The 10,760-nt window shown below is 47.6% G+C and overlaps 1 protein-coding gene across 3 annotated transcripts in view; it reads right to left on the reverse strand.

The window, feature by feature from the left end:
- Positions 1-137, reverse strand: part of LOC138248803 (uncharacterized) — a 254,919-nt gene extending 254,782 nt beyond the window's left edge. For all 3 annotated transcript variants that reach the window (XM_069202737.1, XM_069202746.1, XM_069202719.1), the window contains exon 1: positions 76-137. The gene's annotated coding sequence lies outside the window, so the exon portion shown is untranslated. The remainder of the gene's footprint in view (positions 1-75) is intronic.
- Between the last annotated feature and the right edge of the window lie 10,623 nt (positions 138-10,760).

Here is a 10,760-nt window from a genome sequence, read left to right on the forward strand (position 1 = left end):
CATAAAAGAAAGCCCCGGCAATCACGTAATAAGGAAAAAAGTACTCATATACGAGTCCTTTGGTTTTGTGCTTACCTTTTCTTAAATATCTGCTTCTTCCTCCAGCCTCGAGAAGCTGTTTACTGCTGGGTCATAACGCAAAGGTATATTAGTATAGTTTTCCGTTCTCCAGCTTAAACTCGCCCTTTGACGTCTTTAGAATGAGGAAATGGAAGCTGGAAATTCCTACCTGCTGTTTCCTGGTGGTGGTCAGAGTTCTATACACAAGCGAGCACACACACACAGGTGTCGTTCTTTATTGTTGCCAATAAAACGTTCTCATAGGGTTTATGGTAAAAAAATAATAATAATTGTTTTACTTGCTGACCGTCTTCTGTGGTACGAAGGGTAACACTAACCACACCCCTTCCCCCGATCTGAAGGTACCCCGGGAATGAATGAATGAAAGAATGAATTAAAGAATATTGAATGTATAAAGCTCAACTGCTGCCACACTATGTCCTGGCACTTTAACGAAGTTTCCTGAACAACTAGGACCATCACAAGGACAGGGCAGCTGGGGCTCTTTTCCCTGGACCCATATATTCAACAGGTCCACGATAGTGTTATAGCATGTATTTATGTTGCGGTTTGTCTCATGTTGTTTGTGTGTAAATGCGGACGTGGGAATGTTAAAGTGATTCTGGAATGTGTTTTCCTGCTCATGGGAGTTAGGGTTGGAATCCTAAGGGTTGTGAACAGTTGTAGCTGTAGGCAGCGGTCATCTGTGTGCCAGCTGTTACCTCATAGAAACATCTTCCTTCCAATCTCATTGGCATGGGTTGTATCTAGGTCTCGCTTCCGACGGAGCATGGGCTGCATGTGCTCTCACTTGCATGGGATGTTGCATACTATAGGAAGCTGTCCCGGTGTGGGATGAGCACCTATGGTGTTATCACCTTATACCAGGTCCAGGTATCTCTTATTAGTGAAGTGTAGGCAGTGCCTAGGAAGCCAGGGCTCTCTAGAGGTCGCTGCGGATGAGGAGCCAAGACTTATCTAGGAGACATGCAAAGCGTATACAATACCACTATAGTCACACAGCAACTTATCACACATGAAAGAACCACACAGTATTCCAAAAATAAAGGTACTTTATTATATTAACACAACACTAGAATACTTATAGGTAGTTATCCACAACTGGAGGTAAGCACATACCTTTTATCTACACAGTAGTAATCAGCAAATAGCATAAAAAGCAACAAGCATTGGCAAGACTTAGTAAAAATAGAAATGGCCCTAAGGTACAGCCAAACCATATACTAAGAAAATGGAATGCGAGATACAGTTCCCCACACAAGGAATCATTAGAGGGGAGCTGGAGGAACTAGGGACCTCAAGAGGTGAGTACCACAGTGAACGCCAGCGACCAGGAGAGCAGAGGTGTGTACCTGGTTGTCCCAAGAGCTAACAGGAGGACTTGGGAAAAGGATTGTACAAGACCCAGACCAGACTGGAAGAACCCAAAGGTGGATTCTGGCAAGAGAGGACCTGCAAAGGAAGAAGGCCAAGTTCAGTTCGTGATGGAGTGTCCAGTCGCGGCAGGAGCCAGTACCCACCCTTCTGTGGATGCAGGACCAGTTTGACGGTGGGACGAAGAAGACCAGCTGTGCATCACAGGAGATGAAGAGGTGTCCCTAAAGTGATGCAGATAGTGTCCCACGTTGGCTGTCGGGTTGCAGTTGGTCATTGGTTTAGGAAAACAGCCAACAAGCCTTGTCAAATGCAGGAGAAGAGTTGCAAGGCTGAAGAGGACCAGCAATGTTAAGGGGACTCGACCCTTGGAGGGGAGTCCAAGGTGACCCTCAGAAGTCGGGAGAGCCAACAGAAGCAGTTGCAGCCCCCACAGGTGACCCACTGGCAGCAGGCATAGCAACTCACTGTGAGGCCAATGCAACACACATGAAGAGGAGTCCCACGTCACTGGAGCAGCAGAGAGGTGACTGTATTTTGCAGGAAGCGGTGTGGGGGGCCGGGGCTACACGAAGCCTGAAGATCCCTTGGAGCAGGAGCAAACAAGCCTTGGTAGCTGCAAGAGTTGCAATGCAGAGGGGTACTGTCCTGCAAGGAGAGGCAAGGGCTCACTGTTTCCCAAGTTGGACAGCTGGCAGAGAGGACCAGGGGTATCACTGCAGGCTGCCACCTGTGGTGCAGGATCCATTTGGTTCCAGAGGAGAGCAGATCCATGCAGCCAGACGTCAATATAGTTGGTGCCTGCAGATGCAGGGGAGTGACTCCTTCACTCCAAGGGAGTGCAGGCTGAAGTCTTGCCCACCTTAGAGGATGCACAGCTAGGGAAATGTTGCAAATGCTGGAAGGAGCCGGAGACACAATGTTGCAAAGCGGAGTTGTCGATGAAGTTACAGATTGTCGGTTCCTGAAGAGTCTAGTTGCGGTTCCAGTGGGCAGAAGTTAAGTAAACGATGCAGAGGAGACCTGGTGGAATCTTGCATGTCGAATTTTAGGCCCCACTCAAGAGAGAGACAGTCCATAACCCTAAAAGGGGGTTTGGTCACCTAGCAAGGTGACCACTTATTAGGATGGGGCTGTGACATCACCTACCTAACCTGGCCACTCAGATGCTCCCAGGGGCCTCTGCCTATCTTGGTTTCAAATGGCAGAATCGAGTGGCCATCTTAAGGAGCTCTGGTCACCAATCCTGGGTTGGTGATGGACAGGGGAGTGGTCATCTGGGGGTCCCTGGACTGGAGGCCCTGGACTGGTGCAAACTGGTTTATGCAAGGAGGGCACCAAATGTGCCCTTCAAAGCATACCGGTTTCCTGGGGAGGCTACTCCTCCCAAGCCATGTAAGTGTGAGAGAGGGTGTTGCCTACCTCTCCCACAGGAAATCATTTGTTTTGCCTTCCCCTGCTTGAGCTGGTCAAGCAGCAGGAGGGCAGAAACCTGTCTGAGAGATGGCAGTAGCACAGGCTGCCTCCAAAACCCTGGAAAACTGGTAGGTGCAATACTGGGGGGTCCTCTCAGGAGCCCCCAGAGTGGATGGAATCATTCAACCAATACTGGCAACAGTATTGGGGTATGATTCCAACATGTGTGATACTTAACATGCCCAGACTCGGAGTTAACTTTATGTAGCTGGACACAGGTAGTGACCGGTGTCCAGTAGACAGGTAAACTGGCTTCCCCACACTTACGAATTCCAGTGCAATGGAGCAGTAGTTCGTAGGGGCACCTCCTACCATGCAGGGGTGCCCTCACACACATGGAATTTCACCCTGCCCTCTGGGCTAGGAGGGCCTACCATAGGGGTGACTTACAGTGGCTTGGCGCAGTGACCTGTAGTGAAAGGGTGCATGCACCTTTTCACGCAGGCTGCAATGGCAGGCATGAAGGCACATTTTGCATGGGCTCCCATAGATGGCATAATACATGCTGCAACCGATGGAGAACCCCTGGTGCCCCAATGCCCTAGGTACCAAAGTACCATATAGTAGAAAGGGGTACCAGTATGCCAATTGAGGGGTGTGCAAAGAACTAAGCAATCAAATTTAGCGGGAGAGAGCACAGGCACTGGGTCATGGTTAGCAGGATCCCAGTGAAAACAGTCTAACATACTGATAGCAGGCAAAAAGTGGGGGTGACCATGCCTAAAAGAGTGTACTTTCCTACATAAACACCACCCACCCCACCCCTCCAATGAAGGACAATAAGACTACCCTTGCCCAGTTGAGTCTTCATTGTCTATGTGGAAGTGCCTGTAGAGTCCATCTTCATTGGAGTGCTTTCTCCCAGGTCTATGTTCAATTCTATAGTCTATTCCCTGTAGGGATGTGGACAACCTCAACAATTTGGGATTCCCACCTTTCGTTTGCTTGAGCTATAAGAGGGGCTTGTAGTCTGTTTGAACAAGGAAATGAGTGCCAAACAAGTATGGCTTCAGCTTGTTCAAAGCCCAGACCACAGCAAAGGCCTCCCTCGCTATGGCTGAAAACCGCTTTACCCTGGGGATCAACCTTCTGCTTATAAAAGCTACATGTTGGTCCTGGCCCTCATCGTTAGGTTGAGATTGTACTACCCCTATCCCTACCTCAGAAGCATCTGTCTGTACAATAAATGTGTTGGAGTAATCAGGGCCTCTTAGTATAGGAGCAAAGCACATGGCCTGTTTGAGGTCATCAAAAGCTTTTTGGCAGCTAGCTATCCACAACACTTTCTTGGGCATCTTTTTGGATATGAGGTCATTTAAGGGGGCTACAATGGAGCCATAGTTCTTAATTAACCTCCTATACTGTATTACCCTGTCAGGCCTAGGAAGGCTCTGACTTGGGTCTGAGTGGTAGCAGCAGTCCAGTCTTGAATTGTCTGGATTTTGCCCTGCAGTGGTTGAATCTGGCCTCCACCTACCAGGTGGCCCAAATAAACCACTTTTCCTGGCCCTATCTAGTACTATGATGCATTGATAGTGAGGCCTGCTTTTTGAAGATCCTCCAGTACAATCCCAGGGTGGACCAGGTTATCCTCCCAGGTGGGGCTAAAGACAGCTATATCGTCTAGACAAGCCGTACTGAAGCTTTCCAGGCCTTGGAGAACTTTGTTCACCAACCTCTGGAATGTGGCAGGTGCATTCCTTAGTCCAAAGGGCATCACTGTAAAGTGATAATGCCCACTAGGAGTGGAGAATGCTGTTTTTGGTTTGGCATCCTCTGATAACTTGATCTGCCATTAGCCAGCAGTCAGATCAAAGGTTCTTAGATACTTGGCAAAAGCCAGTGTATCTGTTACCTCATATCCCCTATGAATAGGATGAACATCTGATTTTGCTACCTTATTGAGGCCTCTGTAGTCTACACAAAACGGCATCTCTCTGTTTCCATTATGAGAGTAGGGTTTTGGGCAAAGAACAAGGGCTATCTGAAGGCTCAATACCTCCTAGGTCTAGCATATTTTGCACCTCAGCTTTGATGCACTCCCTAACATGATCAGACTGCCTGTACATTTTATTTTGACAGGCAGGCTGGCATCTGTGTGAATGGTGTGTTCACACCATGTAGTTTGAGCAGGAGTCAAAGAGAACAATTCAGAGAACTGGCCTAGGAGATTCATGCAATCTTCTTTTTATGGGTCATATAGGCAGTCAGCGAGTACAACCCCATCTACTGAGCCATCCATTATGTTGTGAAAGAAGAGGTCAGAGAGAGGACCACTCTCTTCTTCCTGACCTTAATCAGCAGCAATGAGCAAGTTCATGTCAGCCCTGTCATAACAAGGTTTCAGGTGGTTCAAATGAAGCACCCTGCGGGGGCTTCTAGGAGTTCCCAGGTCAACCAGATAGGTGACCTCACCCTTTCTCTCCACAATAGTCTGGGGTCTACTTCACTTGTCTTGGAGTGCCCGGGGAACCACAGGGTCCAGGACCCACATCTTCTGTCCCGATTGGTAAACAGTTAGCACATCCTTCTGGTCATGCCACTGCTTCTGCAGTTTTTGGCTCGCCTGAAGATTTTTGGATGCGCTGTTCATGTCTTCGACCATTCTGGAACTTAGGCCCAATACATATTCCACAGTGTCCTTTTTTGGATGCTTGAGAGGTTGCTCCCAGCCTTCTTTCACAAGAGCAAGAGGACCCTTAACAGGGTGTCCAAACAAAAGTTCAAAGGGACTGTAGCCCACTCCCTTTTGATGTAACTCCCTGAGAGAAGGGAAGGTAACAGGACATCCCACCTCTGAGTTTTTCTGAGAGTCCCACTATCATGCCTTTGACGGTTTTGTTGAACCTTTCAACAAACCCATTTACTTGTGTATGGTAAGGGGTGGTGAATTTATAAGTGACACCACACTCCTTCCACATGAATTTAAGGTAAGCAGACATTAATTTTGCATCTCTGTCTGACAGACTGTCTGACACCACCTCTTTAGGAAACCTCACCCTGGAAAAGATTCCCAGGACAGCCTTGGCTACTGCAGGGGCTGTAGTGGTCCTAAGAGCAATGGCATCTGGATACCTGGTGGCATGGTCCACCAGTACCCAGTATGAATCTGTTTTCAGTGGCTTTTGAAGGGTCAGGGGGCCAACGATATCCACCCCAACCCTCTCAAAGGGGTCGCTAAGCACTGGGAGTGGAATTAAGGGGGCCTTTGGGGTGCTGCCTGTCTTGCCACTGGCTTGACAGGTAAAACAGGAGCAACAAAACTCCTTAGTGTCTTCAGACATGTGGGGCCAGTGAAAAAGAGGCACAAGCCTGTCCCAAGTCTTGCTTTGCCCCAAGTGGCCTGCAAGGGGTATGTCATGTGCTAGGGTTAACAGGAACTCCCTAAATTTCAGAGGGATGGCCACTCTCTTGGTGGCACCAGGTTTAGGGCCCCTTGCTTCTGAATAAAGGAGGCTGGTATCCCAGTGTAACCTATGGTTATCACTGACATCTCCTGCCTCTTGTGCTGCAGCTTGCACCCTTAAACTTTCCAGTGTGGGACAGGTTTAATGCTCCAAGATGAGTTCCTCCCCAGGGCACCATCCTGTACCCAAGAGCTCAGCTGTGTCAGCTTTTGAGCTCCCCTGGTGTAGGTTCCACCCAAGGAGTAGATTCCTCTCCCTCATGAGTAAAATCTTCACTGGAAGTTAGAGCATGGGGTAACTTTTTACCTTGCCTGTCTTTCTTTTTAGAAGCCTCCTGGGCCATTGTTCTAGGCTTCAGGGATTCCTGTTCCTTTTTCTTTTTGGCCTGGGCTCTAGTCAGAGCAAAGATATGCCCAGCATTGCTGCATGGGTCTCCAACTCCACCTCAGCCCAAGCTGAAGTTTCCAAGTCATTACCAAGCAGACACTCTACAAGTAGATCAGAGGACAATACAACCTTTTTAGGGCCAGTAACCCCCACCCAGCTAAAGTCAATAACAGCCATGGGGTGGCACATAGTGTTACTGTGAGCATCAGTCACTTGGTACGTGTGACCAAGTAGGTGTTGTTCAGGTGACACCAGTTTTTCAGTCACCATAGTGACACTGTCACCTGGGTCCCTGTAAGCCTGTCTCAACACTAATTATCAATGGTTGCTGCCTGTACGTACCCATATTAAGGGGGCAGGCAGCTAAGGCGGTAAGGTCAATGCCGCCCTCAGAGACTAAAACAGCCTCAGTGGTCTCCCTGACTAGCCCAGAGTCCACTTTTGGACTGACTACTATTATTACCACTATCATTGATATTTATAGGGGCACTAAGGGTAGAAGTGGTAGTAGTAATGGTAGGGGGCTTGGTGATCTTTTTAGGACAGGTGCTGTCACCTGCTGTACGGCCTTGTTTCCTACAGATGTAGCACCAAGGCTTCTTAAAGGAAGAGGAAGAGAACTTAGACCCATCCCCAGAAGAGCTTTGTGTCTTTTTCTTTGTTTGTGTCCCCACCCTTGTCCTGATGCTTACCTGTTTCCTTCTTCTTGTGGTCACCCCCTGTGGGAGATTTCCTGCGCACCCTGTTGCAGACCTATTTGTCTTTCTTCTTTCCCAATTCATGGGTAAAGGTCAGATCAGAGTCCATCAGGTACTGATGCAGCTGATCAGATATGCAATTAGTAAGACTGTGCTCTCTCAGCATTAGATTAGACAAGCCCTGGTAGTCGGTTACTTTGCTCTCATGCAACCAGTCTTCCAGAGCTTTTACAGAGTAGTCCACAAAATCTATCCAATCCTCGGAGGACTCCCTTTTGGTCTCCCTGAAATTGATCCTATATTGTTCAGTGGTTAGCCCAAATCCATCTAAGAGTGCATTCTTGAGTGCTGAATAATCACCTGCATTTTCTTCTTTGACAGTGAGGAGTTTGTCTCCACCTTTGTCAGAGAAGGAGAACCACAAGATTGCTGCCCACTGTCTTTGAGGGACCCTTTGTACTTTACAGGCCCTTTCCAAGACATTGAACCATTTGTGAATGTCATCGCCCACCTTGTAGGTGGGGCTATCTTACTCAGGTTCCTAGAGTCATAGGAGTCCTCCTTGACCTTGGTGTCCCTGAAGTTGATATTGCTGCCAGCATGGGGAGCTAGCCTCCTCCAATCTCAGCTTCCTGAGTTCCCTATCTAGAGAATCTTTCCCTGAGTTGGAGCAGTGGGCCCCATCAAATACTGATATGCCCAGACATGGGAGTTGACAGAGGAGGACCTGTCCCTCCTCCTACGGACCCTTTGAACCAACCCTCTAGGAGTAAAAGTGGGCCTCCTAGAGTGAGCCCCTTTTCCCTACCTGCAGTGCTCCTAACAGGATTGTGGTGTACCCCAGGTTCCTCCTGACCCTCTCCAGTGTAGCTTAAGTCTACCCTGTCTAAGATGGGGGGTCATCCTCTACTTCCTCCTCTGGCTACCTGTGTTGTCCTGGTCAGCTTGGAGGAGTAACCCCAAAAGTAGACTCTTATTGGGATTGCTCCCTGTCTTCAGCTTCCTGGAAGCACACATCTCCCTCAAGTCTTGGAAAGTACAGCTCTTATATTGAGTGTCGGGGATTTGGGTTGTGTTTTCCACTGAAGACATCTTGCTAGAGCGGTGTGGGTACACCTGACTACTCTAACAACTAGACTCCCTGAGAGTTTAGAGAAAGGGCTATACTAGACCCCAAACTTACCCAAACTAAGAGACTAGTGATCTGCAGTGTGTTCCTAACAACTAGTAGTGGGTTTTCCTGTGGAAAGTCACCAGTGGCAAAAATGGTAAGGAAATTGCAACTGTCTTATCCCACCACTGCGCCACCAATGTAGGAAGCTGGCCTGGTGTGTGGTGAGCACCTATTTTGTTATCACCTTATACCAGGTCCAGATACCCCCTATTAGTGAATTGTAGGCAGTGTCTAGGAAGTTAGGGCTCTCTAGAGGTAGCTGTGGATGAGCAACCAAGAGTTATCTAGGAAACATGCAAACCTTATGACGCACACTATAGTCATGCAGCAACTTATCACACATGAAAGAACCACACAGTGTTACAAAAAGAAACATACTTTATTATAGTAACACAACACTAAAATACTTATAAGCAGTTCCCCACAACTGGAGGTAAGCACACACTAATTAAATACACAGTAGTAATCAGCAAATAGCATAAAAAGCAACAAGCATTGGCAAGACTTAGTAAAAATAGAAAGGGCCCTAGGGGAGGGCCAAACCATATACTAAGAAAGTGGAATGCAAGATACAGTCCCCCACCCAAGGATTTGGAATCGTAAGAGGGGAGCTGGAGGAACTAGGGGCCCCAAGAGGTGAGTACCAGAGTTACCCCCAGCGAATAGGAGAGCAGAGGTAAGTACCTGGTTGTCCCATGAGCTTACAGGAGGACTTAGAAAAAGGATTGTGCAAGACCCAGACCAGACTGGAAGAACCCAAAGGTGGATTCTGTCAGAAGAGGTCTTGCAAAGGAAGGGGACCTTGCCCATTTTGTGAAAGAGTGTCCGGTCGCGACAGGAATCACCACCCACCCTTCTGTGAATGTAGGACCAGGTCGACGGGGTACAAAGAAGACCAGCTGTGCAGCACAGGAGATGAACAGGAGGCCCTGAAGTTGGACAGCTGACAGAGAGGAGCAGGGGAACCACTCCAGACTACCACCTGTTTTGCAGGATCCACACAGTTCCAGAGGAGAGCAGATCCACGCAGCCGGACGTCGATGCACTTGGTGCCTGCAGATGCAGAGGAGTGACTCCTTCAATCCAATGGAGATTCCTTCTTTTTTGTTTTTTGTCCTCATTTCATCACCCACGCTTTGGTTAAGGGGGAAGAGCACAGGGCACGGCAAACAACAGCATGCCTCCAGGTATATGATCCATACCTCAGTTAAGCCGTCCCACCTGTTCTACTTGTTGTACTCTTCCCAATCGTATGTCATCGACCAAGTATTATTACTTTCTTAGACCTGATCATGACCAAAGCAGCACCCAAAAGGGTAAGGGGAGTTCTAATCATTGGACTTAAGATTTCAAGATTTCAGGAGGATGAGACCCAAAAAAAAAAAAAAATACAACACAAAATTATACACTTATTGATAAACATTTTCCCAGTACATCCAAAAATTGTCTTTTCTAGAAAGGGGACCTCGTTGTTCCATTGTACACATTCGATTTACAGATGCTTGCCAGTCCAAAGCACGGGGAGGAAGAGGTTCAATCCATTTACGACATATTTCTCGTCTAGCTAAAAGGATTAATATGAACAACAAATGCTCCTGGTGTACTGACAATCTCTGGTACTTTGTACCCTGTTCACAAACCCCAAACACCACCATAGAGAGATTTAATTCTAAGTTAACGTTAAAGATTACCTTTAAGATGTTCCCTATATCCCCCCAATAATTCAACAACCTAGAACATTGCCAAAACATGTGAATATCATCTGCCTTTTCTTCCCCACATCTTGGACAGTTTTTCTGAATTTTCCCAATAGCTGTTAGTCTAGCCGGTGTCCAATAAACCCTATGGAGTGTGAACAAGTGATTTTTCTTCAACCCTGCTGGATTAGTAGTAAACCACAGTTCTGAACAGGACCTTTGCCACAATGCTATAACATCTAGGGTTGGAAAAAGCGCCCCCCACTTCGACAAGGGAAGGGATGCACTATCCTCTGCTGTTTCCAACAAAGCATGGTACCACAATGCAACCTCTTTATTAATGATTTTCTGGTTTAATTTCCCTTCCCATACGCTCCTCCCTATTTCTCCTGTTCGTCGAGAATTTACCCAACTCGATATCTGAAAATACTTAAATCTGGAAACTGTCCCTCCAGTACCTTCCTGG

Source organism: Pleurodeles waltl, chromosome 1_2, assembly GCF_031143425.1.
Source record: "Pleurodeles waltl isolate 20211129_DDA chromosome 1_2, aPleWal1.hap1.20221129, whole genome shotgun sequence".
NCBI lineage: Eukaryota > Metazoa > Chordata > Amphibia > Caudata > Salamandridae > Pleurodeles > Pleurodeles waltl.